The 17,502-nt window shown below is 45.0% G+C and overlaps 1 pseudogene across 1 annotated transcript in view; it reads right to left on the bottom strand.

The window, feature by feature from the left end:
* The window catches only part of LOC311105211 (proton-coupled amino acid transporter 1-like), a 53,856-nt pseudogene that overhangs the window by 21,476 nt on the left and 14,878 nt on the right, over positions 1–17,502 (bottom strand). The window contains exons 3-10 of the transcript XR_014615821.1: positions 17,262–17,397; positions 16,955–16,991; positions 16,005–16,058; positions 15,176–15,264; positions 13,338–13,427; positions 12,887–12,971; positions 10,469–10,687; positions 4,523–4,715 (exon numbers count right to left, since the gene is read on the bottom strand). The product of XR_014615821.1 is annotated as a proton-coupled amino acid transporter 1-like (transcript). The remainder of the gene's footprint in view (positions 1–4,522; positions 4,716–10,468; positions 10,688–12,886; positions 12,972–13,337; positions 13,428–15,175; positions 15,265–16,004; positions 16,059–16,954; positions 16,992–17,261; positions 17,398–17,502) is intronic.

Genomic DNA, 17,502 nt, shown 5'->3' with positions numbered 1-17,502 from the left:
ACAGAAGGTATCCATCAACATATGGGCTATCAGTCTATAGTCAGAGCAGAAGGTATCCATCAACATCAGGGCTATCAGTCTATATGTAGGAACAGAAGGTATCCATCAACATCAGGTCTATCAGTCTATATGTAGGAACAGAAGGTATCCATCAACATCAGGTCTATCAGTCTATAGTCAGAACAGAAGTTATCCATCAACATCAGGTTTAGATGTCCAGGTGTATGAAGCAGTGGCCTGTTGGCACATCTTCCTGTCATTTTAGCCAAGTGGCCCCTATCCTATCCTCCAATGCTGGCCCTATTGACAGCTGAGAGCAGCTCAGAGAGCACAGTGGTCAATTTGTTCATTCTATATCTACCTGACTGATATCTGCTCCACAAGGAGATAGAACAACCTCCTACCTATGTGTGTGTTCTCCCTGACTCATGGAGTCTTGTAACCTGACACCATGAATTCTCCCTGACTCATGGAGTCTTGTAACCTGCCACCATGAACTCTCCCTGACTCATGGTGTCTTGTAACCTGACACCATGAACTCTCGCTGACTCATGGAGTCTTGTAACCTGACACCATGAACTCTCTCTGACTCATGGAGTCTTGTAACCTGCCACCATGAACTCTCCCTGACTCATGGTGTCTTGTAACCTGACACCATGAATTCTCCCTGACTCATGGTGTCTTGTAACCTGCCACCATTAACTCTCTCTGACTCATGGAGTTTTGTAACCTGCCACCATGAACTCTCCCTGACTCATGGTGTCTTGTAACCTGCCACCATGAACTCTCCCTGACTCATGGTGTCTTGTAACCTGCCACCATGAACTCTCCCTGACTCATGGTGTCTTGTAACCTGACACCATGAACTCTCTCTGACTCATGGTGTCTTGTAACCTGCCACCATGAACTCTCTCTGACTCATGGAGTTTTGTAACCTGCCACCATGAACTCTCCCTGACTCATGGTGTCTTGTAACCTGCCACCATGAACTCTCCCTGACTCATGGTGTCTTGTAACCTGACACCATGAACTCTCCCTGACTCATGGCGTCTTGTAACCTGCCACCATGAAATCGGAAATGGAGGAAAACTAGACTCCCTGCGGACCAGTCATCTTTTCACTCCCTCCTCTCTACATTCTCTTCCTCTGTTTCCGCTGCCAAAGCCACTTTCTACCACTCTGAATTTCAAGGGTCTGCCTCTAACCCTAGGAAGCTCTTTGCCACCTTATCCTCCCTGCTGAATCCTCCTCCTCCTCCCCCTCCCTCCTCCCTCTCTGTGGATGACTTCGTCAACCATTTTGAAAAGAGGTTGACGACATCCGATCCTCATTTAATAAGTCAAATGACACCGCTGGTCCTGCTCACACTGCCCTACCCTATGCTTTGACTTCTTTCTCCCCTCTCTCTCCAGATGAAATCTTGCGACTTGTGATGGCCGGCCGCCCAACAACCTGCCCGCTTGAACCTATCCCCTCCTCTCTTCTCCAGACCATTTCCGGAGACCTTCTCCCTTACCTCACCTCGCTCATCAACTCATCCTTGACCGCTGGCTATGTCCCTTCTGTCTTCAAGAGAGCGAGAGTTGCACCACTCCTCAAAAGACTTACACTCGATCCCTCCGATGTCAACAACTACAGACCAGTATCCCTTCTTTCTTTTCTCTCCAAAACTCTTGAGCGTGCCGTCTCTAGCCAACTCTCCTGCTATCTCTCTCAGAATGACCTTCTTGATCCAAACCAGTCAGGTTTCAAGACTGGTCATTCAACTGAGACTGCTCTTCTCTGTGTCACGGAGGCTTTCCGCACTGCTAAAGCTAACTCTCTCTCCACTGCTCTTATCCTTCTAGACCTATCCGCTGCCTTTGATACTGTGAACCATCAGATCCTCCTCGCCACCCTCTCCACACCACGTGTCTCCGCACCACGTGCTCTCACCACTGGTGTCCCCCAGGGCTCAGTTCTAGGCCTCTCCTATTCTCTCTATACACCAAGTCACTTGGCTCTGTCATATCCTCACATGGTCTCTCCTATCATTGCTACGCAGACGACACACAATTAATTTTCTCCTTTCCCCCTTCTGATAACCAGGTGGCGATTCGCATCTCTGCATGTCTGGCAGACATATCAGTGTGATTGTCGGATCACCACCTCAAGCTGAACCTCGGCAAGACGGAGCTGCTCTTCCTCCCGGGGAAGGACTGCCCGCTCCATGATCTCGCCATCACGGTTGACAACTCCATTGTGTCCTCCTCCCAGAGTGCAAATAACCTTGTTGTGACCCTGGACAACACCCTGTCGTTCTCCGCTAACATCAAAGCGGTGACCCGATCCTGCAGGTTCATGCTCTACAACATTTGCAGAGTACGACCCTACCTTACACAGAAAGCGGCACAGGTCCTAATCCAGGCACTTGTCATCTCCCGTCTGGATTACTGCATCTTGCTGTTGGCTGGGCTCCCTGCCTGTGCCATTAAACCCCTACAATTTATCCAGAACGCTGCAGCCCGTCTGGTGTTCAACCTTCCCAAGTTCTCTCATGCCACCCCGCTCCTCTGCACACTCCACTGGCTTCCAGTTGAGGCTCGCATCTACTACAAGACCATGGTGCTTGCCTATGGAGCTGTGAGGGGAACGGCACCTCCTTACCTTCAGGCTCTGATCAGACCCTACACCCAAACGAGGGCACTACGTTCATCCACCTCTGGCCTGCTAGCTCCCCTACGGAAGCACAGTTCCCGCTCAGCCCAGTCAAAGCTATTCGCTGCTCTGGCACCCCAATGGTGGAATAAGCTCCCCCACAATGCCAGGACAGCGGAGTCACTGACCACCTTCCGGAGACACTTGAAAATCTACCTCTTTAAGGAATACCTGGAATAGTATAATAGTAATCCTTCTTCCCCCACCCCCCCCATAAAAAAAAGAAGAAGAAAAAAGTGGTCATCCCACTGGCTATCATAAGTTGAATGCACCAATTTGTAAGTCGCTCTGGATACGAGCCTCTGCTAAATGATGTAAATGAACTCTCTCTGACTCATGGTGTCTTGTAACCTGCCACCATGAACTCTCTCTGACTCATGGCGTCTTGCAACCTGCTATTATGAATGAATGTGACTGCTGCATCTCCCAGTGGTTCTGTCAGTGTCTCCATAGAGATAGATACAGCAGTGGTCTTTATTGAACACCTATTAAAGCCTGATCACTACAACCTCAGAGTGAAACCTGCACTGATGGTTTTTAAGCATTCATATAAATGCTGAGAATTTCAAATGAGGTAAAATACAAATTTGGTATTAACTTGATGACTAATGGCTGAGAGAGATTTGAATTTGGTGATTAAAGTGTCTAGACGAGCAGCTTATGTTGACAAAACAAGAAAACAATCACACAAACATTCTAAACTTGGACTTAGGGCCACAGTAAACAGAGAGAGGATCCTATTTAGGGCCACAGTAAACAGAGAGAGGATCCTTTTTAGGGCCACAGTAAACAGAGAGAGGATCCTATTTAGGGCCACAGTAAACAGAGAGAGGATCCTATTTAGGGCCACAGTAAACAGAGAGAGGATCCTATTTAGGGCCACAGTAAACAGAGAGAGGATCCTATTTAGGGCCACAGTAAACAGAGAGAGGATCCTTTTTAGGGCCACAGTAAACAGGGAGGATACTATTTAGGGCCACAGTAAATAGAGAGAGGATCCTATTTAGGGCCACAGTAAAGAGAGAGAGGATCCTATTTAGGGCCACAGTAAACAGAGAGAGGATCCTATTTTGGTCAAATCTACGAGAAAATGCACACTTTAGGCAATCAAGAAATGACCAAAAGCCCATCGATTAATACAATTATGACCAGTGGTACACTGCAAAAAAATAAAGGTGCTTTCTATATACAGTTGAAGTCGGAAGTTTACATACACTTAGGTTGGAGACATTAAAACGTGTTTTTCAACCACTCCACACATCTCTTGTTAACAAACTATAGTTTTGGCAAGTCGGTTAGGACATCTACTTTGTGCATGACACAAGTAATTTTTGCAACAATTGTTTACAGACAGATTATTTCAATTATAATTCACTGAATCACAATTCCAGTGGGTCAGAAGTTTACATACACTAAGTTGACTGTGCCTTTAAACAGCTTCAGTATCTATGTGATTCTATACAGCACCATCTCTTCAGTATCTATGTGATTATATACAGCACCATCTCTTCAGTATCTATGTGATTATATACAGCACCATATCTTCAGTATCTATGTGATTCTATACAGCACCATCTCTTCAGTATCTATGTGATAGGGCGGCAGGTAGCTTAGTGGTTAAGAGCGTTGTGCCAGTAACCGAAAGGTCGCTGGTTCTAATCCCCGAGCCGACTAGGTGAAAAATCTGTCGATGTGCCTTTGAGCAAGGCACTTAACCCTAATTGCTCCTGTAAGTCGCTCTGGATAAGAGCGTCTGCTAAATGACAAAAAATATATATAATTATATATAGCGCCATCGCTTCAGTATATTTTAAGAAGAACTCACCAGCAGTTGGGTAAGTTGTAATAACATGTAATTACATGGTAATAATGTTTTGTGGCATATGTTCTAAATGTACATGAACAATGTAATACATTAACACGCCTATCCCCTCGAAAGCAAAGATGGCCGTTCCAAAGAAGAGAGGGTAGTCTTTGGCATGACCCACCTTCGGCAGGTTGATATGATTTGGGATGTTCTAGAAATCAAACAGAAACATTGTTGAATATCAAATCAAGTACAGTAAGGTCATTGAATAACAATGCATAGCAGTTAACCTTGTAGGACGTTCGTCCACCACAAGCAGCAAGAACAGCTTCAATGAGCCTTGGCATAGATTTTATAAGTGTCTAGAACTCTATTGGAGAGATGTGACACCATTCCTCCACGAGAAATTCCATCATTTGGTGTTTTGTTGATGTGGTGGAAACACTGGCAGAGCACACTACCCAGCAGCCACCTTGGGGGCCCCCAACTCTTAGTTTTTGGGGGGGTTGTGGTCCCCCCGGAGGTCGGGCCCCCCAGATAGTATATGAACACGTCATAAACGCCATGAATGTTTTGTTTTTTTTACTACAGGAAAATAGCTCTTCTTCTAGCCATGGTAGCCAAATGAATGGACAACTGGACATGTTTATACATGACCCTAAGCATGATGGGATGTTAATTGCTTAATTAACACAGGAACCACACCTGTGTGGAAGCACCTGCTTTCGGTATACTTTGTGTCCGTTCATTGACTCATGTGTTTCCTTTATTTTGGCAGTTCCCTGTATTTTGATGTATTATATATCTGTTTGGGTTAGTGATCATTTGAAGTGGCTCTCTATTTGCCCTCAGCATGCATTTTTTTCACTATTCTGAATGTCTTAAGCAGGGATGGGCAACTTTGATGGGGGTGGGGGCCACAAAACAAAATCGGAACTCATCATGAAGGGCCACAGGGTCTCACGGTTCTGCACCCACATCCATACCCACACTAGCCTTTGGTTTGTGTTAAAGCAATTTTGCAGTTTTAAAGCACGTTTGCTGCAATTCTACTCATTTTACCATGGAGCAGAGAGAACAATGTGCAGTTTTTAATATGATATCTGATGATCAAATGGGGGCCCCCCCAGTCGGTAGTTTCACCAGGATTACTTTAAGTTTAGATAGCTGGCAGCTAGACTAACTGTAAAATGTTAGCTGACATTGGTTAATTGAGTGACTGTCAGTAACTGGCATAACAAGAGAAAAACTGCTGATGCGGAGTTTGGGATTTCGCCAGGCATAATGGGACCCATCTCGTCCAAAAAGTTGACTCAAGTTTGCCAAAAAGCACCTGGATGATCATCAAGACTCTTGGAAGAACGTTCTATGGACAGATGATTCAAAAGTATAACTTTTTGGACGACATGGTTCCAGTAATGCCTGGCGAAAACCAAACTCTGCATTCCACAGTAAGAACATCAACCTCGATATTAGACATATTAGTGGTAAGGATAATATCATTGCTGATGCTCTGTCCCGTGTTCCTTTAGCCTAGTTTGTATTTTCTCTCTGCTGACCCCTGCGGGCTGTCTGCGCCTCTTTTCTCTTAAATTGCTCCCTAGGTGAGTTTGAGGACGGACAGTCAGCTAGGGGACACGGGGCTACTGTTAGAAGCCGGGACTGGTATCCATTTTTTTTATTTATTTTTTGGGAGGAATTTTGGATTGTTTTAAATATGTTGGGTCGTAATTTGGGTTGAGAGTGGGACCCTCATTTTAAGGAGGGGTGTGTCACGGCCCCTCCGCTGCAGTGCAGGGGCGGTTCCTCCTGGAGGCGGGTCGTTAGTGATTTTGAGTTGGTGTGATTGGAGCCACCTGGGCTCAGGGTATATAAAACTGCTTCACTAACCCCCCTCTCTCTCTCTCTCCCTGCTCCTCCAGGTATGATCCTGATTTGTTTGTTCCTTTGTAGGTGTACTTAGTTTCCACTCAGTCATGTTCACACACACACACAGATTCATGCATCCATGCACCTTACCTACACCCTACATTATGACATTTCCACACCTCATTCCTTTTTCTTTGTTTAAAGTTAATCGTTTTTGGTTTACAATAAATAACCTTTTGATTGGCCTATACCTGTTGTTCATGTCCCGTCATCTTTGCCTCCGGCTCTGAGCCGTCCTACGACACAAAGGTCAAGCATGGTGGAGGTGGTGTAATGGTTTGGGAATGCTTTGCTGCCTCAGGACCTGGACGACTTGCCTTAATAGAAGGAACCATGAATTCTGCTCTGTATCAGAGAATTCTACAGGAGAATGTCAGACCATCCGTCTGTGAGCTGAAGCTGAAGCGCAGCTGGGTCATGCAGCAAGACAATGATCCAAAACACACAATCAAGTCTACATGAAAATTGCAAAAAAAAACAACAAATTGGAAGTTTTGGAATGGCCCAGTCAAAGTCCAGACCTAATCCCAATTGAGATGTTGTGGCAGGACTTGAAACGAGCAGTTCATGCTTGAAAACCCACACGTCACTGAGTTAAAGCAGTTCTGCATGGAAGAGTGGGCCAAAATTCCTCCATAGCGACGTGAGAGACTGATCAACAACTACAGGAAGCATTTGGTTGGAGTCATTGCAGCTAAATGTGGCACAACCAGTTATTGAGTGTAAGAGGCAATTACTTTTTCACACAGAGGAATTGGGTGTTGCATAACTTTGTTTATGAAATAAATATGTAATTGTTGTGTTATTTGTTCACTTATGTTCCCTTTATCTAATATTAGGTTTTGGTTGAAGATCTGATAACATTCAGTATCACAAATATGCAAAAGTAGAGAAAATTAGAAAGGGGGCAAATACTTTTTCACAGCACTGTATATAGTATTATTATATTGTTGATTGATTGACTATGACTTTTCAGATCACCCAGTAGTGCTATCTGCAGGGTTAGCTCCAGGTAAATATTGCAATCCTTTAGCCATTCCTGGACCTGTGACCAAAAACAAGCTACAAATGGACAGTACCAAAACAAATGATCTAATGATTCTGTCTCTTCGCAGCAAAATCTGCAGAGCTGGGAAGATTGTATCCCCCATATAAATAACATTCTATTGGTAGCAAGAATTTTATATATAATAATTGAAATTGAAAAATTCGAAGTTTTGAATCCGGCGTCGTTTTGCGTATCAATTCATTAACACTATGCCATGGAATCGGTACGTTAAAAATCTCTTCCCAACTATTTTGCAATCTATATGGGACGGCTGTCAATCCTTTGGTCCTTAAAGGAAACTGGTATACTTTTTTATTTATCACAATTTTCTTTAACCAATTATGGTCTTTAATGCAGGGCCGACAGACAAGTTCCTTACTTTTTCCCCCTTCCACTTTCCTCTTCCATTTTTGCGGTAATACTGCAATTATTTGGTTGTAATTTTGGGTAGAGCAGACATTTCCATATGTTTTTGTTAGCTGCATGTGCGACATAACTCCACCAGTCCTACATATGATATCATTTACGAAGATTATACCTTTTTGAAACATTTTTTAAATGTTTTATAATGTTTTTTTAATCAATTAGTATATTTGAGTTTAACCCCAATCCATGTTGCATTATTTGTTCTGTCGTTTCTGGAGGATTAAATTGAAATTGCAACCAACTTTCTATGGCCTGTTTTAGAAATAATTATATTTGGGAGATGATTTCCTTTTCAAATAACTGAAAGTGAGAGGTTGTAAACTGAATAAAGGGGAAAAGGCCATTCTTGAACTTTGTGTGAGACAATCTTACTAATTTGCTAGAGAACCAGTTCGGATTTAAGTGTAACTTTTGTATGACTGAAGCTTTTAGTGATCGGTCTAATTTAATAATTTCTGTCCTCCGAATTCATATTCATTATATAAATAGGCCCGTTTAATTTTGTCTGGCTTGCCGTTCCAAATCAAATGTGTCATATCATTTAAAAAACTGTTAATATGCAGTGACTTTAGTTGGCGAGGCCGCTACTATTTTTATGAATGAATGTTTCATTTTGGAGCTCTGCATCTAGTAGGTTATGTATTTATTGTAATTCAGCTTTTAGCTGCCAACATGTACATCATGAATAAACTAACTAAAACTGAGACTGAGGGAACGATGGCAAGTTACAGGCTTTCCATTTATATTCAGAGGTTGGAGGTTATCACGTTAATACGTTGGGCGCACCGATTGGTGTCACCTCGTTAGTCAGTATGTGTTACACCTGTACTGGCTTGTCATCTCATTAGTCAGAAGGCCTTTCACCTGTGCTGGCCCAGGGGTTATTTAAGAGTGGCTGGCCCAGTGCTCCAGTGGTCTTGGTAGATGTGGAGGGTTAACACCTTTAGTTGTCTCTCACTATTTTGATTTCTAAAAACAATTATTTTTCTGATCTTTCCCCGTTTTGCTCCACTTTTTGGTTTGCTTCCTGTCTAAGTTTGGTGTGGGTTTTAATTTTGTTTGCATCTTCTTGGGCAAATTTTAGTGGGTGCTCATGGTGGGTGTCTTATAGGTCCCAGTTGTTGCTAGTGAACTTTCAGTGGACCCCCCCCCCCCACCCCATGAGTGTTTTTCAGAACCCCTCATAGAACCCCACCTGTTTCGTTTAGGTTGTTGTTAGTGATTTCTTGTTAGTTCCCCCTTCTGTTTGCCAACCATTTTTTTGGTTTCTTGCTGGGGAACGTAACACATGCCACGGGACTGGGGTGCATTCATTAGTGCACACTGTAGCAAACTGTCCCAAGAATGTTGCTACAGAAAACATTTTGCACTGAAAATAAGTGTTTCTTATTGGACAAGTTCATGTTAGTCCACCTCCCCAGAAGACACAGTCCTGCAGTATGTACCGTGAAGAAGATAGACCTGCAGTACGTACCATGAAGCAGTAGATAGACTTGCAGTACCTACGATGCAGAAGATAGACCTGCAGTACCTACGATGCAGAAGATAGACCTGCAGTACCTACGATGCAGAAGATAGACCTGCAGTACCTACGATGAAGCAGATAGACCTGCAGTACCTACGATGATAGACCTGCAGTACCTACGATGCAGAAGATAGACCTGCAGTACCTACGATGCAGCAGATAGACCTGCAGTATCTACGACGAAGCAGCAGATAGACCTGCAGTACGTACCATGAAGCAGTAGATAGACCTGCAGTATCTACGACGAAGCAGCAGATAGACCTGCAGTACGTACCATGAAGCAGTAGATAGACCTGCAGTACGTATCATGAAGCAGTAGATAGTCCTGCAGTATGTACCATGAAGCAGTAGATAGTCCTGCAGTACGTATCATGAAGCAGTAGATAGTCCTGCAGTACGTACCATGAAGCAGTAGATAGTCCTGCAGTACGTATCATGAAGCAGTAGATAGTCCTGCAGTATGTACCATGAAGCAGTAGATAGTCCTGCAGTACGTACCATGAAGCAGTAGATAGTCCTGCAGTACGTACCATGAAGCAGTAGATAGTCCTGCAGTACATACCATGAAGCAGTAGATAGTCCTGCAGTACCTACCATGAAGCAGTAGATAGACCTGCAGTATCTACGATGAAGCAGTAGATTGTCCTGCAGTACGTACCATGAAGCAGTAGATTGTCCTGCAGTACGTACCATGAAGCAGTAGATTGTCCTGCAGTACGTACCATGAAGCAGTAGATTGTCCTGCAGTACGTACCATGAAGCAGTAGATAGTCCTGCAGTACGTACCATGAAGCAGTAGATAGTCCTGCAGTACGTACCATGAAGCAGTAGATAGTCCTGCAGTACCTACGATGCAGTAGATAGTCCTGCAGTACGTACCATGAAGCAGTAGATAGTCCTGCAGTACGTACCATGAAGCAGTAGATAGTCCTGCAGTACCTACGATGCAGTAGATAGTGCTGCAGTACGTACCATGAAGCAGTAGATAGTCCTGCAGTACATACCATGAAGCAGTAGATAGTCCTGCAGTACCTACCGTGAAGCAGTAGAAGTAGATGAGGACCAGGCTAGTACACATGGCCAGGTTGGCTACCAGAGAGAGTGGGGCCAGGTACTTCAGGTTGGGGGTGAACACCAGGAGTATAACGGCTGGCAGGAAACACAACATGTAGAGACGGGAGTCGAAGCCGGGGACGGTCACAGCCGTCTGGTTGCTGTGGCAGTTCATGGTTGTCCCGTTAGAAGCCTCCACCACCTGAAGGAAGAATGCCAAAGAATAATGAACACATTAGGGTCTGCTTTTCATCCCTTTCACATGTCGAGCCAACCTAAAACTGTACTGGACCTGGTATTTTCTTCACATTGCCCTTTCCAGCAGGGTTCAAGCAACTGTGATAGTCAGGACTCAAGAGGACTGAACAGTATACATCACGTTCGGAAGGTATTCAGACCCCTTGACTTGTAGTTTTTCATCAATCCACACACACAATACCACATAATGACAAAGCAAAAACAGGTTTAGACATTTCCGAAAAATGTATTAAAAATAAAAAACAAATACCTTATTTACATAAGTATTCAGACCCTTTGCTATGAAACTTGAAATTGAGCTCAGGTGCATCTTGTTTCCACTGATCATCCTTGAGATGTTTCTACAACTTGATTGGAGTCCTCCTGTGGTCAATTCTATGACTGGACATGATTTGGAAAGGCACACACCTGTCTATATAAGCTCCCACAGTTGACAGTGCATGTCAGAGCAAAAACCAAGCCACGAATTATCCGTAGAGCTCCGAGACAGGATTGTGTCGAGGCACAGATCTGGGTAAGGGTACCAAAACATGTTTGTAGCATTGAAGGTCCCCAAGAACACAGTGGCCTCCATCATTCTTAAATGAAATAAGTTTGGAACCACCAAGACTCTTCCTAGAGCTGGCCTCCCGGCCAAACTGAGCAATAGAGGAGAAGGGCGTTGGTCAGGGAGGTGACCAAGAAACCGATGGTCACTCTGACAGAGCTCCAGAGTTCCTCTGTGGAGATGGGAGAACCATCTAGAAGGACAACTATCTCTGCAGCACTCCACCAATCAGGCCTTTTTGGTAGAGTGGCCAGATGGAAGCCACTCCTCAGTAAAAGGCACATGGAGCCAATTGTAGTTTGCCAAAAGGCACCTAAAGGACTCTCAGACCATGAGAATTATGATTCTCTGGTCTGATGAAACCAAGATTGAACTCTTTGGCCTGAATGCCAAGCGTCACGTCTGAAGGAAACCTGGCACCATCCCTAAGGTGAAGCATGGTGGTGGCAGCATCATGCTGTGGGATGTTTTTCAGCGGCAGGGACTGGGAGACTAGTCAGGATCGAGGGAAAGATGAACGGTGCAAAATACAGAGAGATCCTTGATGAAAACCTGCTCCAGAGCGCTCAGGACCTCAGACTGGGGCGAAGGTTCACCTTCCAACAGGACAACGACCCTAAGCACACAGCCAAGACAACGCAGGAGAGGCTTCGGGACAAGTCTCTGAATGTCCTTGAGTGGCCCAGCCAGAGCCCGGACTTGAACCAGATCAAACATCTTTGGAGAGACCTGAAAATAGCTGTGCAGCGACGTTCTCCATCCAACCTGACAGAGCTTGAGAGGATCTGCAGAGAAGAATGGGAGAAACTCCCCAAATACAGGTATGGCAAGCTTGTAGTGTCATACCCAAGAAGACTCGAGGCTGTAATCGCTGCCAAAGGTGCTTCAACAAAGTACTGAGTAAAGGGTCTGAATACTTATGTAAATGTGAACGTTCTTTATTTTTAATACATTTGCTAAAATGTCTAAAAACCTATTTTTACTTTGTCATTATGGGGTATTGTGTGTAGATTGATGAAGGAGGGAAAACAAGTGCTAGAATAAGGCTGTAACGTAACAAAATGTGGAAAAAGTCAAGGAGTCTGAATACTTTCCCAATGCACTGTAGCTGAGTAACAGAACGAGCAGAATCTTGTCCTCTCCAGTGATAATAACATCCAAACTGCTGGTCCTGCTAGAATCTTGTCCTCTCCAGTGATAATAACATCCAAACTGCTGGTCCTGCTAGAATCTTGTCCTCTCCAGTGATAATAACATCCAAACTGCTGGTCCTGCTAGAATCTTGTCCTCTCCAGTGATAATAACATCCAAACTGCTGGTCCTGCTAGAATCTTGTCCTCTCCAGTGATAATAACATCCAAACTGCTGGTCCTGCTAGAATCTTGTCCTCTCCAGTGATAATAACATCCAAACTGCTGGTCCTGCTAGAATCTTGTCCTCTCCAGTGATAATAACATCCAAACTGCTGGTCCTGCTAGAATCTTGTCCTCTCCAGTGATAATAACATCCAAACTGCTGGTACTGCTCAGGAAGAAGTAAACAGCACCACCTAGTGGTGTGAAACAGTACTAGTCAACATGATGACATGTCCCCTACCTGTTTGACGTTGTCACTGAGGAAGACGAAGTAAACGCAGCAGAAACCCAGCTGGGTGATGATCAGAAACACGTTCACTATCCACCTGAAGGAAGACAGGGACAAGGACACAAATCAACATCTGTTCTAAACATTAGAGGGGACTGGAAACACAAGCCAGATATTAAACCAAACACTGTGAGGAGTCGACAACTCTTATTGAATAAGGTCATAACACATGTCATAATATAGAAAAATAGAGAGAGTTCGACTTGTTATTACAGAATACATTTCACATGATTCATAACCTTCCTGTGGGTTCTTCTACTGCAGACACATTCTACTGCAGACACATTCTACTGCAGACACATTCTACTGCAGACACACATTCTACTGCAGACACACATTCTACTGCAGACACACATTCTACTGCAGACACATATTCTACTGCAGACACATTCTACATATTTACCTCCCCCATATTGAGTGCCTTCTCAGCCACAATTCATTCTCCATACCATACTGCACAGCATCACCATAGTCCAGAAAGGGCTTGTTCAAACTAGAACAGAGGGAACATCACTCAGAAAGGGCTTGTTCAACCTAGAACAGAGGGAACATCACTCAGAAAGGGCTTGTTCAACCTAGAACAGGGGGAACATCACTCAGAAAGGGCTTGTTCACCCTAGAACAGGGGGGACATCACTCAGAAAGGGCTTGTTCAACCTAGAACAGGGGGAACATCACTCAGAAAGGGATTGTTCAACCTAGAACAGAGGGAACATCACTCAGAAAGGGCTTGTTCACCCTAGAACAGAGGGAAAACACTCAAGGCCCAGATTCAGAGTGCTGATCTAGGATGAGGTCTACCCTGTCCATGAAATCTGATCTAGGATCAGGTCTACCCTGTCCATGAAATCTGATCTAGGATCAGGTCTTCCCTGTCCATGTAATCTGATCTAGGATCAGGTCTACCCTGTCCATGTAATCTGATCTAGGATCAGGTCTACCCTGTCCATGTAATCTGATCTAGGATCAGGTCTACCCTGTCCATGTAATCTGATCTAGGATCAGGTCTACCCTGTCCATGTAATCTGATCTAGGATCAGGTCTACCTTGTCCATGTAATCTGATCTAGGATCAGGTCTACCCTGTCCATGAAATCTGATCTAGGATCAGGTCTACCCTGTCCATGTAATCTGATCTAGGATGAGGTCTACCCTGTCCATGAAATCTGATCTAGGATCAGGTCTACCCTGTCCATGAAATCTTATTCATTATGGTCTAAAAGGCAAAACTGAATATGTGCCCAGATTTCAACGACCATCCAACTTGAAACACCCGTCAACAAAATGACCATACACAGTGTTTACCCCATGTTCACTAAATGTGACAGTATTACTTCAGCTGGTGTGAGGAATCTGACGGACATGTTCCTGTCACGACACTGGTAGAGGACATTACTAGCCCATGTTTGATCATCTAATAGAGGACAAGGTTTTGAACAATGGATGTAGGGTATCCTACGCAACTGAAATGTAAGGCGTAGGGTGCATTAACATCGTGCTCGTTTAGTTTAGTTTTAGTTTGCTTGTTTTAAGAAATACAAAATGGTTTTCACTTCTCCTACAAAGGAAACTAACCGCACCAGATCAACAACATACCTTGTAGTCTGAACACACCCTAAGAGTGCTACTAGAACACAGTGGACTGATGACTGGCTTGGTTTGTTTCATTAAACATCCTTCTTTATCCAATACTAGGCTTGATGGCATAGCTGCATTTGTGGTGACTTTGACTTAGGTTAAACTATGAACTGAACACATTTAACCATTCCCGTTTCCAGGACAACGTGAGAGATTTCCTCATAGACAAACTGAAAACAGGAAGTGCACAATGTGAAAGTACTGTACTTCCTCTTCTTGATACTGGACTCAAACTATTACTGAACAAAAATATAAAAACGTAACATGCAACAATTTCAAAGATTCTACTGAGTTACAGTTCATAAATGAAAAATCAGTCAATTGAAATAACTTCATTAAGCCCCTGTTTAATCATCTTCTTGTCAGGTGGATGGATCATCTTGGCAAAGGAAAAATGCTCACTAACAGGGATGTAAACAAATACACAACATTTTAGAGAAATAAGCTTTAATTTCAGCTCACGAAACATGGGACCAACACTTTACATGTTGCGTTTATATTTTTGTTCTGTGTAGTTGTACAACAGTATCCACAACAATGGGATCTGTTCATGGAACAACTGAGAGGAGCTGCAGACAAAAAGGTGTGAGAAGGCTCCACTTACTTGGCACTGAGGTGGTGGGAACATTTTACAAGCAGGTTCATACAGTGGACTGCTATTATCCCCATGGCAAACAGACTCAGAGGCCCTAACTGGAAAGGAAGAGAGAAGACAGTCTCATTGGGTCTAGTCACATTGTGATTCTTTCATTCCCCTCGCACTGCACTTGCAGAATAAATGTATTAGCCACGGACATCTAGAACAGATCAAAGTAAGATAGTTTAAATAATGATAAAGGTTTTGAACAAATACAAGAGAACACTAAAATGGTGGTTCGGGCCTGTTCTAAGCCCGGGCCTGGTAGAACGGACAGGGTGACGGTTCTAAGCCTGAGCCTGGTAGAACGGACAGGGTGACGGTTCTAAGCCTGAGCCTGGTAGAACAGGTATTTGGTTATCAGTGAATTACTTCATTGGTAACAGTAGACAGACTGACCGGTAGACAGACTGACAGACAGGTAGACATACTGACCAGTAGACAGACTGACAGACAGGTAGACATACTGACCGGTAGACAGACTGACAGACAGGTAGACATACTGACCGGTAGACAGACTGACCGGTAGACAGACTGACAGACAGGTAGACATACTGACCAGTAGACAGACTGACAGACAGGTAGACATACTGACCAGTAGACAGACAGAAAGGTAGACGGACTGAAAGACCAGTAGACAGACAGAATGTATGTTACAGAGATATATCATCTACACATCGTGTATGACCAGTATGAAAATGTATGAACTCACTAACTGTAAGTCGCTCTGGATAAGAGCGTCTGCTTAATGACTAAAATGTAAATGTAACTGTTTGCTTCTAACCCTAACCCTTACCACCAGGCCTGCGTTCCGGACAGCCAGAGGTAGGCCAAGCAGCCCTGTTCCGGACAGCCAGAGGTAGGCCAAGCAGCCCTGTTCCGGACAGCCAGAGGTAGGCCAAGCAGCCCTGTTCCGGACAGCCAGAGGTAGGCCAAGCAGCCCTGTTCAGATGTTCCCCTCCTAACCCTAACCCTTACCACCAGGCCTGCGTTCCTGACAGCCAGAGGTAGGCCAAGCAGCCCTGTTCCGGACAGCCAGAGGTAGGCCAAGCAGCCCTGTTCCGGACAGCCAGAGGTAGGCCTAGCAGCCCTGTTCCTGACAGCCAGAGGTAGGCCTAGCAGCCCTGTTCCTGACAGCCAGAGGTAGGCCAAGCAGCCCTGTTCCGGACAGCCAGAGGTAGGCCTAGCATCCCTGTTCCTGACAGCCAGAGGTAGGCCTAGCAGCCCTGTTCCGGACAGCCAGAGGTAGGCCAAGCAGCCCTGTTCCTGACAGCCAGAGGTAGGCCAAGCAGCCCTGTTCCGGACAGCCAGAGGTAGGCCTAGCAGCCCTGTTCCTGACAGCCAGAGGTAGGCCTAGCAGCCCTGTTCCTGACAGCCAGAGGTAGGCCTAGCAGCCCTGTTCCGGACAGCCAGAGGTAGGCCTAGCAGCCCTGTTCCTGACAGCCAGAGGTAGGCCTAGCAGCCCTGTTCCTGACAGCCAGAGGTAGGCCTAGCAGCCCTGTTCCTGACAGCCAGAGGTAGGCCTAGCAGCCCTGTTCCTGACAGCCAGAGGTAGGCCTAGCAGCCCTGTTCCTGACAGCCAGAGGTAGGCCTAGCAGCCCTGTTCCTGACAGCCAGAGGTAGGCCAAGCAGCCCTGTTCCTGACAGCCAGAGGTAGGCCAAGCAGCCCTGTTCCTGACAGCCAGAGGTAGGCCTAGCAGCCCTGTTCCGGACAGCCAGAGGTAGGCCTAGCAGCCCTGTTCAGATGTTCCCCTTCAGGAGGTGGATCAGGGTCTGGAGAAAACTACAACATAACAAAGAAAACATGATCAGTGTCAAATCACACGACTCAACGCCATCAAACAATTATTAACGCAGGCTCTCACACGCTCTCATATAAATCAGCTCTTTGTATGGGACCTGAGGAAGGTCCCAGGATGGAAACTTTGCTGCTAGGGATTTACTTTGTAAATAAAAAGTGACCGTTTCAATACAATAGAGTTGCGATCTTTGATTTTGTATGACCAAGAGCTGGAATGAAAAATATATATGCACGTAACATAACCATCCTTACGAAGTCCCTGTTTGACCTCCAATTCTCTCGTACTGAGAATCAGGTCCGGGGGGGGGGGGGGGAAGAGGTGGAGCAGGACAGAGAACATCCTCCTCAGAGGTGCTCGCTGATATCCTGGAGAGAACTGGACCTGGACCTGCAATACGGGGACACACAGTCAGTCTGCATTAAGCTGCCAGGTAACTACAGTTACATGGGCACAAGGGCAACTTCAATAATACCTCATTCAATCACAAAAATA

This window comes from Coregonus lavaretus (genome assembly GCF_964263955.1).
Source record: "Coregonus lavaretus genome assembly, chromosome: 29".
In the NCBI taxonomy this organism is placed as follows: domain Eukaryota; kingdom Metazoa; phylum Chordata; class Actinopteri; order Salmoniformes; family Salmonidae; genus Coregonus; species Coregonus lavaretus.
This window is presented reverse-complemented; position numbering and strand designations above follow the sequence as displayed.